This window comes from Pinus tabuliformis, chromosome 5_1 (genome assembly GCF_031772625.1).
Source record: "Pinus tabuliformis cultivar Carrire ecotype Pingquan chromosome 5_1, CPIR1, whole genome shotgun sequence".
Taxonomy (NCBI): domain Eukaryota; kingdom Viridiplantae; phylum Streptophyta; class Pinopsida; order Pinales; family Pinaceae; genus Pinus; species Pinus tabuliformis.
In genome coordinates, this window is record NC_142305.1 from 979670117 (window position 1) to 979683215 (window position 13099).

The following is a 13099-nucleotide window of genomic DNA, read 5'->3' on the forward strand; positions in this document are numbered from 1 at the left end:
GAAGGTCTTATCTCTTGAGGTAATTCCATCCTAATAGGAGAAAGGATCCCAAACTGACCTCAACTCCATCCGGCCCAACCATTTACCAGACTTCCGTTATGAAGCTTCTAGAGCTGGAAGTTTCGACTCCTTATTTAAATTTTTTTCCAAAAGAGGATCAACACGACTGGAACAAGGCTCAGTCACTTCGGTCGATGCTACGGATAGTTGTAATCCCTGCATATTGGCGTGAGGAGGACACGGGTCATTAGCGTCGGTCTTGTAACCTGGGAAAAACATAAGATTTTGGGAAATGATGCAAAAGGGAATTGTTCTACTCATGAAGAGGGACACAATGGGAGTTTCTTCACGAAGGGGAAGCATGTAGGGTTCACTGTAGAGGTCCTCCAGGATCATGGAACGGGGAGTACAAGGACAGTGACAAAATGTTGTGTAACAGGCCACCAAGCACAATATTTTTCATAATAAATTAACATTTTAAATCAAGTATTTTATAAAAAATAAAAATAATATTTTTTATAAAATTAAATTTATTTAAAAACTTAAATCAATATTAAAAATTAACCCAATAACTGATATAGGAACCATTCTTCCTAGAGAATTTGCATATGTCATAAAATTTAGCTATAAAATGAATTAGCAAAATTTATAAAATTTGTAGCCTATATCCCTAGGGAAAGAATACGCTACAACATTGGTTCCAACTGAAGACTGCTTCCCCCTGTGGGATGTAGAGAACCTGTAAATATGTGCCTTGAATCTGTCGAGCATAGAGTCATACCAAAAAAAAAATTAACCATCTAGACTTTTAAATCTACAACCCGTGACCTACAAATATGAAACCATACTGCCTGCATTAATTTAAAGACTAACTCACACTGAAATATGAAATTGAAAACTGCTCAATTGAAACAAATAACACTAAAAAATGCAACTAAAACCAAACTGAAACAACCGTTGAAGAAAAACTGCACATCAAATGCTATGAAAACAAACTTATCTATTCACAAACCACTACTTAACTAAGTTGAAATGTTACATTGTCAAGTGTAATCATGCTTCTAGTGTAACCATGTGAACATTGGATTAATTGAAAAATCACAGCTCAAAGGAAGAAAAATATGTTGCTCAATGGTGCCATCAGAGCAAGAGTTGCACTTTTCATTTTGAACTAGTGGAATCACCATATAAACAAAGTGGAGCCGCCAGGTGAAGGAATTTCAACCAATACCAAATTCCAACTCCTTGTTCACCAACAAGGAATAGATCTATTCTTGATTGATCTCCGGGGAAAGGTTTCTTCGTTACTTCACTCCTTGGCAATGGTGCCAAATATTGTTTTTTTTCTCGAAGGCATTTCTTGGCTGCGAAACTGCGCCGAGAAACCAAATCAACCAAACTTTACGTTCAAGCTAACCTTTGAACCAAAGGGGGATTCCTCAAGTGTTACGAAGCTTTTTTTTAACGTTGTTCACTGTCACTAAAAAACAACCTATGAAGCACAATGGCCATATCTATTATTTGTTGTAGGTGGTTGTTGATGAGTATCCAATCTCTGCTCAGAAATAAAGCCCTCTCTCACTGAAACTTGAAAGTGCCAATGTATAGTTCCGACAAAATAACATAGCTTTAAAGAGTTTGGTAGAGGAATAGAAGATAATATATGATAACTAAACATTCATACTGAATACTTAATGAACTAGATGTAATAGATGTGTGTAGAATATTTCTACAGCCAAACAAATATACATTCAAGAGCTGACAAAAGGCAACAATTAAATGATGCAAAGGAGTTGTTTTAAACGGACTATTTAATTAGCTAGTATCCATAATGATAATAAATTTGCAGTGGGTTGTCAGGGAGGTTGATACTCAAACTTAGCCTTGCCCTATCTCCTATGTTACCTTGAACATATGCAGAAAGAGATTATGAAATCACAGGGAAAGACATACATAAGAAACAAATTCTATCATGAAACTAAATCTAAAGTACTTCAATTAAAGACTCTGCAACAGAAGTCTTTACAAAAATGGTAGGGTTTTGGCATCAAAAGTCAACCCTTTTACATTCAAAATAAAACAATATATAGAATAATACATCAACAAACTATCTCTAAATTTTATAAACATAAAACTAAGTTCTAGGAGTCAAAATCAATAAAATTCTCCAAAAATAAACCAAATTTGGAACGAGCTGCAATGTGTCTCGAATATTGGAGTTTCTGGAGTCAAATGATCTTTTAATAGGGAATTAATAAAATTTCTCTACCTATAAATCTGGGTCATGCTTTTTTTTTTACTGTTGATCCGAATGCCAAAAATATGCTCAACTGATTACCACTTATGTTCTTCGAATGCAATGATGCTGCCTTCAAATCTTGAAACACTGACTTGAATTTTCCACCTGTTCACTGAAATGTTTTCTTGAAATATGTGATGTGTTCCTTAAATTTTCCACCTGTTCACTGAAATGTTTTCTTGAAATATGTGACGTGTTCCTTATTCACTGATTCTCTGCCTCTAAATGTTGAAAGAAATTCCCACTAACAGTTGGATTTGTCACTTTAAATATAAATATATGCAGCTGCTGAATTTGTGCCTTGACTTGTTTAATCTGATTTTCCAAACTTTTCAGATTGAAGTCTATGTTTCCCATCGCTTGATAGAAAATATTTTCAATGACTTAAATGATGTGTGACTTCTTCAACGCTTGTTTCTATTTCATTTTTTTGAGAATGACCTTCTTTGCAAATGCATGGGGTAATATTTTCAATGACTTAAATGATTTGTGACTTCTTCAACACTTGTTGCTATTTCATTTTTTTGAGAATGACCTTCTTTGCAAATTCATAGGATATCTATAGTGCATAAATACCTCTTTATGAAACTGTTACAAATGTCCTTAAACATGTCTCTTACAAACATTCAAAGTGGCTTTCCTTTGTAACCTTATTCACCTCCAAAGATCTTAGTGATTTTCACTGATGGACTCTATATTATTTACAAATGATATCCACTGCTGCATCAGAAAGTTGATTTGATTTCAAATAAGAAATAGCTATATGGACCAAGAAACGAGAAGCAAGGATGAAAACTATGGTCCCATGGCTTAGTCTTAGCCAGGATGCTAAAGCATCCAAAACATGTGTATGAAGCTCTCTGAAATTCAAACAGGAAACCATAAAACCAAAAGAAACATTTTGCAATATTATAATATACAATTCTATCATAGAATGGAAGAGGTTATTAGCAGCTCAGGCTTATAATGTGGTTTACCAAAAATTTCATTGATTGTTTTTGTTGAAGAATATTTTTGTACTTGAATTTCTTGCAGATTTCCTCTTGAATTGATCTATTTTTTTTTATAAATCCTGCCTTTCTCTTCACTCAGTTTATTCCACAAATATCTGATCATTTTTCCGATATTTCTTCTTCGAATCTGTATGAGTTTTCCACTAAAATCATGCTAACCTACTTTCGATGAGGAATGAACCATTGACTGCTAGATGCTTGGAATGTACCTGAAAATAAGAGTATTCGATCCTTAATTGCTTACATAAAAATTTGGAAATGATATTTGCCTAAGATATGCTCAACTACTTCTTCAGAATGTGAAGTAAATATTTTGGCTCGTTCAAAAATGAATCAAGTAGTTCGAGGATAATTTGTTCTTGTATCACCCTCATTAAAAAATGAAACCAATGTCCGAGGATAGTTCTTTTACTATGTCAACCTTGTTTAAAAATGAAACAACTCCCTTTTCAAAATCGAGTATTTGATTAAGATCTTGTCAAATTCCAGTCGATTATTTCCTTGATATTGAAAGTGAAACTTCATTCCATCCAACTTTTAGCAACCCGATGTCTACTTCGGTGAATGAAATGAAGTTTGTGGGGCATGCGCCTTGGCTCTCATTATTCTGGGGACATGAAAGCTTCTCTCAAGCATAGTTTTTTGTTTCAATCTTGTGTAAAAATGAAACCAAATCCAAGCATAGTTTTTCATTTCAAGCTTGTGTAAACATGAAACTGAATCGAAGCATAGTTCCCCATGGTTCAAGCTTGTATAAAAATGAACCCATCTCCATTTTAACCCTCATGATTGCCTTTTTTATCAGCCTCTCCCGTCAGATAAGCCTTGGTTTTTTCTCCATTCCATCGCCACCATCTCTTTGGCCGATCATTCGCTTTCACTTGGTTGTTTTATCCTTTCTTGAGGAATTGTGTTGGGTCCCTATAATACTAGTGATTACCCCATTACTATTGTAGTTATACCACTTATTTATATTGTTGTGCCCCTATTACCCCCATGTTGTTATTTCTGTGCCCCATAGAATCCCTCTATTGTTATTTTTGTGGCTTTATATTATTATTGTTAGGTCGGCTGGATTATATTGTGACTCCTTAGACTCCTATCTATAGAAAGGAGGTTTTGTCATTTGTATCATCCAAGAATTGTTCATTTATGTAATGTAAAGGAGGTTGCCCCCTCGAAGAGGCTGAATTCTAAGGCGTTGATCTATCTTTTCTATCTTTTCTTGAGCTGGTTTCATAACATTTGGTATTAGAGCTTTGGATTCTAGGGTTTCGCTGCTACAAACAGGTCATCGTGGAATTTTCGCTATAACTTTTTTTCTGTGACGTTTCAGAAGTCACAAAAAAAACCCATTTGAGAAGAAATCACATTGAACCTTGGGTCCGAATTTCAGAGCTTTTTGCATGATATTTGTGGAGATATGATCTGAGGAAGTTGGTCTTTTTTCAGACTCCTGAATTACATTCAAAATAGGTGACCTGGGGAAAATCGTCATAAATTTCTCTCTGGGGATCGGATTGAAATTTTGTAAGAAGGTACAGAAAGAGGACAGATTGTAGTTTCTTGTATGCATTTTTTAGATCCATAGGTCGAAACAGTGACTCGTGGCACATTGTACAAGTTCACTCTACTGAACTAGTCTATAATCAAGTCACTGTGGGAGATTTCGCATAACTCTTCCTTGAAAAATCCAAATTGGGTCAGACTTGTGGAATTGGAAAGAGGACACAAAAGGCTACTACAAGTCGCAATTTCATAATTGGAGGATCTGGAATTACAAAGATACATCAGATTCAATATCAGGCTTCTACAAAGTGAAAACAGGTGTGTAGTTTTATTTTTTATTTTTGTGTAAGCTGGGTTTGAAGGAATTCAAAGGGCATAGTAAAGAATTATTATCGGTAACTGATGCCCCAAGGAAAGAAAATGCAAACACCTAGTAAGGAACCTGAAATCTCTAGCATGACTCATGAAGAAGAGGAAGAAATGCCACATGATATATCAAAATTACAAGAACAAGTGAAACAAATGTCACGCTCACAAAAGCTAACAGAAGCTAAGATAAATGGCGTGGAATTTAAGATAAATGGCGTGGAATATAAGATAAAGGGCATGGAAGCTAAGATGGATGATTCAAAGACAGATTTGAAGAGAGACATGGCAGATTTGAAGACAGATTTGACAAATTTTCTACAAGAAATACTTACTAATGGTGAAAAGGTTGTAAAGGAAACTCATGATGTGAACAAAAGTAATGTTAATCATGATTCCATAGACTCTAATGTTGGATCGAAGATCCACCATATTCCAAAAATCGATATGAGGAAGTTTGATGGCAAGGATCCCGCCACATGGATATTACAGATGGAGCAGTTCTTCGATCTCAATAATGTGCAAAACACACAAAAGGTACGTATGTCAACTGTATATTTGGAACCAAATCAGTTTGTATGGTATCAATGGCTTTGCTCTTGTAAAAAATTTATCACTTGGGAAATTTTTACAGAAGAATTGATAGCACATTATGAAGATACAAAAAGCAACACTTTTTTTAGCCAATTGATAAGTCTCAAACAAAAGGGTTCAGTAATGGAGCACATTGAGGAGTTCCAAAAATTGAACATAAGGGTAAAAGATATTCCAGAGGAGCATAGGATTGATGTGTTCATAGTGTCTTTAAAGGATAATATCCAACATGATGTTCGCCTTTGGGAACCTGATTCATTAGAGAAGGCATTCAGGTTAGCAAGAAAAATGGAAAGCAAAATTATGGCAACCAGGAAGCATACCACTCACAACTATAAAGACGGAAGTGTTGTTTCCCCTAGTGTTCCACAACATATAAGGTTGACACCACAACAATTGGAAGAAAAAAGAGCAAAAGGGATTTGTTACAGTTGTGATAGCAAATACACTAAAGGTCATAAGTGTGCTGAGAAGAAATTATTCTACATAGATTATGAAGAGGAAGAAGAAAAGGAGCAAGAAAGGTCAAAAGAAGAAGATATACTCCAGGAACAAAGCCTAGATGAAGAAAAAATAAATCCGACCTTATCTTGTAATGCATTGGTGGGAATTACCACTCCTCAAACCATCAAGATAGAAGGACAAATCAAGAAGAAAAAGGTAATAGTGTTGATTGATTCAGGAAGCACCCACAATTTTATTCATTGTAGGGTACCAAAAGAATTGAATTGCTTCCTATATCCAGCACCAGAGTGTCAAGTGATGATTGCAAATGGAGGAACAATAAATTGCTCTGGAAGGTGCCATAATATCAAGCTATCCATGGGATAATATGTATTGACTAGCCCAATGCTTTCCATTCCAATGGGAGGTGCTGATGTTGTACTAGGAGTCCAATGGCTACAATCCTTGGGTACAATAGCTTTTAATTTTCAAGAACTTTTCATCAAATTTTCTACGGAAGGAAAGGAAGTTGAATTAAGGGGTATTGCAGGGAAACCAGGAAAGATAATCAGCTCTCATGGTATGACAAAGCTTCTAAAAAAGGAGAAAAGAGGTGTAATTGCACAATTATGCTCGCTAGATGTTTCCACATTGGAATCATCTATTTCTCTAGATCTCCAAAAAGTCTTGGACAATCATTCCAAGGTATTTGAGACTCCCAAGGGTCTCCCACCTATGCGTGATCATGATCATGCTATTCATCTGATTCCAGGAAGTGTTCCTCCAAACATTAGGCCGTATAGATATCCCTATGTCCAAAAAAGTGAAATTGAACGTATGGTTGCAGAAATGTTAGAGGCTGGTATAATTCAACCAAGTCAAAGTTCTTTCTCTGCTCCAATAGTATTGGTGCACAAGAAGGATGGATCATGGCGCATGTGTCCGGATTATAGGGAGCTCAACAAGCTCACTATTAAAGATAAGTTCCCATTCTTGTCATTGATGAATTACTGGATGAATTGCATGGATCAATTTACTTCACCCTGTTGGATCTTTGTTCAGGATATCATCAAATCAGAATGAAGATTGAAGACATTCCGAAAATGGCATTTAGAACTCATGAGGGTCATTATGAATTTTTGGTCATGCCTTTTGGCCTTACCAATGCACCCTCAACATTTCAAGGTTTGATGAATTCAATTTTCAAACCATTCCTTAGAAAATTTGTGTTAGTATTTTTTGATGATATACTAATCTACAACAAGTCTTGGAAGGATCATGTTGAACATGTTGACAAGGTGCTACAACTATTGGAGGAGAAACAATTATATGCAAAAAGATCCAAATGTTTCTTTGGAGTCCAGGAGGTGGAATATTTGGGTCATATTGTATCTCATGAAGGAGTTAAGGTAGACCCTAGAAAAATTAAAGCCATTAAGGAATGGAAAATCCCCACATCCATAAAGCATCTGCGAGGATATCCTGGGTTGACAACGTATTATCGCAAATTTGTTAAGAATTATGGGAGAATAGCAGCACCTCTAACAACATTATTGAAGAAAGATGCATTTTCATGGACTCCGGAAGCAACAAAGGCCTTTGAACATCTTAAAGAGGCAATGTGCCAAGCATCGGTCTTAGCTACACCGGACTTCACAAAAACCTTTATTGTGAGAATGTGATGCTTCAGGAAATGGAATTGGTGCTGTTCTAATGCAAGATGAAAGACCCATTGCTTTTGAAAGTCATCCAATCAAGGGAAAGTTTTTAATCAAAGCTATTTATGAGAAGGAAATGTTGGCAATACTCCATGCACTTAAGAAATGGCGACCCTACCTAATGGGAAGACACTTCAAGGTAAAAACGGATCATGATAGCCTTAAATACTTTTTAGAACAAAGATTATCCTCTGAAGAGCAACAGAAGTGGGTCACAAAGATGTTGGGTTATGACTTTGAAATCATCTACAAAAAAGGTAAGCAAAATGTGGTGGCAGATGCACTCTCAAGAAAGGATGAGGATGTGGAAGCATTGTTGTGCGCCATTTCTATTATCCAATCAGATTGGATAAATGAAGCAAGGGAGGAATGGAAGAATGATGAAGAAGTGTGGGCACTTATTCGAAAGCTACAACAAGATTCCAGTACATCTGATACATTTAGCTGGCAAAATGATTCATTATGGTACAAAGATCGCTTATACCTCTGTAAGAATTCCCAGCTAAAACAAAAGATTCTTATGGAATTGCACACTTCTCCCTTAGGAGGGCACTCAGGATTTTTAAGAACTTACCATAGGGTTAAGAAGGAATTTTTTTGGGATGGCCTTAAATCAGATATTCAAAAGTTTGTGGCGGAATGTTTGGTTTGCCAACAAAATAAAGTTGAAACAATTAAGACACCGGGTCTATTACAACCTTTATCCATTCCAAGCCAACGTTGGGAGGAGGTTTCAATGGATTTTATCACAGGTTTACCCAAGTCTGAGGGAAAGAGTGTAATCATGGTGGTAGTTGACAGAATTACCAAGTATGCACACTTTTGTGCACTATCACATCCATTTAAAGCCAATACAGTTTCTACTGCATTTATAGAAACAATTCAAAAGCTACATGGAAACCCAAAGATTATTGTAAGTGACAAAGATCCCATTTTCATTGGAAATTTTTGGACAGAATTATTTTCTTGTCTTGGTACTCAGTTAGCTCATAGCTCATCTTATCATCCTCAGTCTGATGGGCAAGCTGAGATAGTAAAAAAATGTTTGGAAGGATATCTTCGTTGCTTTGTTTCTGATAAACAGACATAATGGGTCAAATGGTTGCCTCTGGTTGAATGGTGGTATAACACTTCCTTCCACACAGCAACAAAAATGACCCCATTTATGGCACTTTATGGGTATCAACCACCATCCATCACATCATATTTAAGAGAAAATTCTAAGGTTTAGGCAGTGGAACATCACATCGAACATCAACAACAATTCCTCCAACTCTTAAAGGATAACCTCGTGTTGGCACAAAATAGAATGAAACAACAGGCAGATCAACATCGCAGTGAAATAAGTTTTGATGTAGGTGATTGGGTATTCCTACAGCTACAACCATATAAGCAAATGTCCCTAAAGCAAGCTAAGAAGGATAATAAATTATCACCAAAGTATTATGGTCCGTACAAGGTGTTGCAAAAGATTGGTACTATGGCATACAAATTGGAGCTTCCTGCAGCTTCTCGATTGCACCCAGTTTTCCATGTTTCATGTTTAAAGAAGGTTATAGGTGACAAGCTCCCAGTTCAAACAATATTGCCAGAACTTGACGAGGAAGGAAAAATTATATTGGAACCGGAAGCAGTCACAGAAACAAGAACTCAACAGCTACAAAATCGATCAATTTCAGAGTATCTTATCAAGTGGAAGAACTTATCCGCTGAAGATTCCACATGGGAGGATGAGAATTTTATGCAGAGGTATCCAAAACTACTCAAGCGTTGAGGACAACACTTTTTTGAAGGAGACGGGCATGTTGGGTCCCTATAATACTAGTGATTACCCCATTACTATTGTAGTTATACCACTTATTTATATTGTTGTGCCCCTATTACCCCCATGTCGTTATTTTTGTGCCCCATAGAATCCCTCTATTGTTATTTTTGTGGCTTTATATTATTATTGTTAGGTCAGCTGGATTATATTGTGACTCCTTAGACTCCTATATCTAGAAAGGAGGTTTTGTCATTTGTATCATCCAAGAATTGTTCATTTATGTAATGTAAAGGAGGTTGCCCCCTCGAAGAGGCTGAATTCTAAGGCGTTGATCTATCTTTTCTATCTTTTCTTGAGCTGGTTTCATAACAAATTGTAACAATGAGTGGTTTTTTTTTTCGATGTAAAATTGAATCTATTAATGAAAACATTATGTACAGTGAGGCCCTGGCCTCTGCGGGTCTAGGTCAACCATATGACCAATTTAAACAACAAGACTTAAAATCGAGACTGCCCCCAGAGGGGAAACTAGTCCGAAAACGAGATAAAGATAGGTACCTTCTGCCCACGCAGGGGCTACAGTGCCAGAAATCAAAATTTACTGCCATGTAAAATTAAAAATTGACTGCCAAAATTAACCACTGTAAAAGATAAAAAAAAAAGCCAAAAACTCAGAAGACCGAGCTTGACATGTGACCTATGGCATGTAGATGCTAGGTGTCTTAGGACGGTGGCTTCTCTTCCACGATCAGACACCCATACTCTTCTGAATCTATATCCTCTGCTTGCTTGCCACCCGTGGTGTCCTGTGGCTCTCTGTCATCAACCTGAACGCCTTTGGCTTTGCTGGTGGAATTTCCTCCCAACATCTTTGAGCCACTTATGGATGGATAATCCTTGGATTTCTGCGGATGGCTTGAGCTCGGATCCCTCTGAACATTTTTGTGCGGCTGAGGAACCCAGTTCTTCCCAGGGTTGTAGGTTGGAACAACACATGAGCCAGCTTCCTCACTAAAATCCACTGAGACGGTGGCAATGACAACCGGTCGGTCCATGGAGTAAGGAAAACGGAATTGAGTGTACTGGGTAGTAGTAGTAAGATTGGTTGACTGGGTGGCTTCGTCAGTCCGACGAACCTCACAGGGGCGAGCTCATCCTCTTCCACTACACATATCCGGATATCTGCCATGGAAGCGGGAAGAGGAAGGACTGGAGGGCAGGGAGTCCGACGGGGAAGACGAAGTGGTGGGAGGCAGCTAAGAGGGGCGGATGGCGTTACCGCGGCTACCACCATGCCTACATCTCATACGATGATGATGATGCATATTGCTTTGAGTGGGGTGATGCAGTGAGAAGTGAGCCAAAGTGGCAGGAAGCGGGGCGAGTGCAGCAGAGGTGATACTGAAAAGAACAGGGGAAGTCAAGTCTGGGGCAGAGGTAGGGGTCAAGGCCTCAATTTGCAGGTTACAGTGTATAGACTGGGAGAAGTGATAACCATTGCCCAGGTCGACGCAATAGAGTAGTCTGCAACGCCTTCCTGTTGCGGTTCGAGAGCTTGGCTCTGCCGCGGTGGGGTGGCATGAGCAGTTCAGAGGCAGAATAGAGGAGTGAAGAGGGCTTGGATCCATCTTTTTATGCTTATAGGGGAAGTATTGATCTGCACAATGGATTAATGGTGGTGGCCGAGGGGCAGAGTTCTGCCTTAAATTCCCACAGGGGAAGGAACGGACTACCATGTGGCTTGGCCACCTACCAAGCAGACGTCGTATCCGCCTTGAATTCTTATCTACCACCCGCATCCGGGGAACAATGAGTGGTTTTACTAGCCAATCTCTTGACCTATTAGTTTTTGAGCAATTCCACCATAACTGGAACCAATTTCTACCCTTTATACCACTCATTCCTCCAGGACGAGTCAGCTTTAAGCTCTTTTCTGACTCATAAAAAATGAAAATATTGTCGAGTATTTTTTCCTTTTTGACTTGTTAAAGTAAATAAAAATGGGGAGTCTGCTTTAAGCTCTTTTCTGACTCTCAGAACACGAAAATATTGCGGAGCTCTTGTCTTTTTGACCTTGTAAACGGTTCCGAAACGTCGTTTACCGAGTATACGTTTACTCGTTTTTCAGGATGGGCTAAAACTATTTAAGAAAAAGGTATACCTTAGTCAAACATGACTATGGGGTTCTCTTAAATATTGTTTCCTACCTTTTTAGGTGCAAGAGACAACTTTACGAAAAGGGACCCTTAGAGTTTTATTTTTCGTGTCTTTTTCAAACTCTATAAACATGAAAACTATTCTAAGTTTCACCTTTGTCAGACTCGTTAAAAGATTAAATGACATAGGACTTGTCATTATGACGAGACCGATCTTATCCTTCCTAGGGCTCGTTAAAATTTACTAGGTAGGATCCATCCGAAGCATGGACTTATATTACAAGCATATACTATCCCCTTCAAGCTTGTGTTTCAAAAATAACTGGGGTACTCACCAGAAATGGTGGGGGGAAATTGGAAGTATTCATCAGTTATATTCTTCACTTGAGGCAGCATGTTGCTCTTGAACATTGACACTCATTTGTTGTTCGTGTCGGGTTTTGGGACATCCTCACTCTTTCACTTTCCTTCCTGGGTTTGGGTTATCCATTTTAACCTATCATCTGATCTCTGCCATGTCACCATCACCTTTGATCCTATGATGTAAAATGCTGCCAAACTCTCATTATGCTGGGGGCATGCAAACTTCTTTCAAGCATAGTTTTTGTTTCAAGCTTGCGTAAACATGAAACTGAATCCAAGCATAGTTTTTTGTTTCAAGCTTATGTAAACATGAAACTGAATCGAAGCATAATTCACCATGGTTCAGGCTTGTATAAAAATGAACCAATCTCCATTTTAACCCTCGCGATTTCCTTTTTTATCAGCCTCTCCTGTCAGATAAGCCTTGGTTTTTTCTCTATTCCATCGCCACCATCTCTTTGGTCGATCATTCGCTTTCACTTGGTTGTTTACCTTTTCTTAAGGAGCCGCAATAATAAGTGGTATTACTAGCCAACCTCTTGACCTCTTAGTTTTTGAGCAGTTCCACCATAATTGGAACCAGTTGCTACCCTTTATACCACTCCTTCCTCTAGGACGAGTCACCTTTAAGCTCTTTTCTGACTCGTAAAAAATAAAAAAGATTGCTGAGTATTTTTCCCTTTTTGACTCGTTAAAGTAAATAAAAATGGGGAGTCTTCTTTAAGCTCTTTTTTGACTCTCCAAACATGAAAAGATTGCCGATCTCTTGTTGTTTTGACCTCGTAAATGGTTCCAAAACGTCAGTTACCCAGTATACATTTACCCCTTTTTCGGGCTTGGATAAAACTATTTACGAAAAATGTATACCTTAG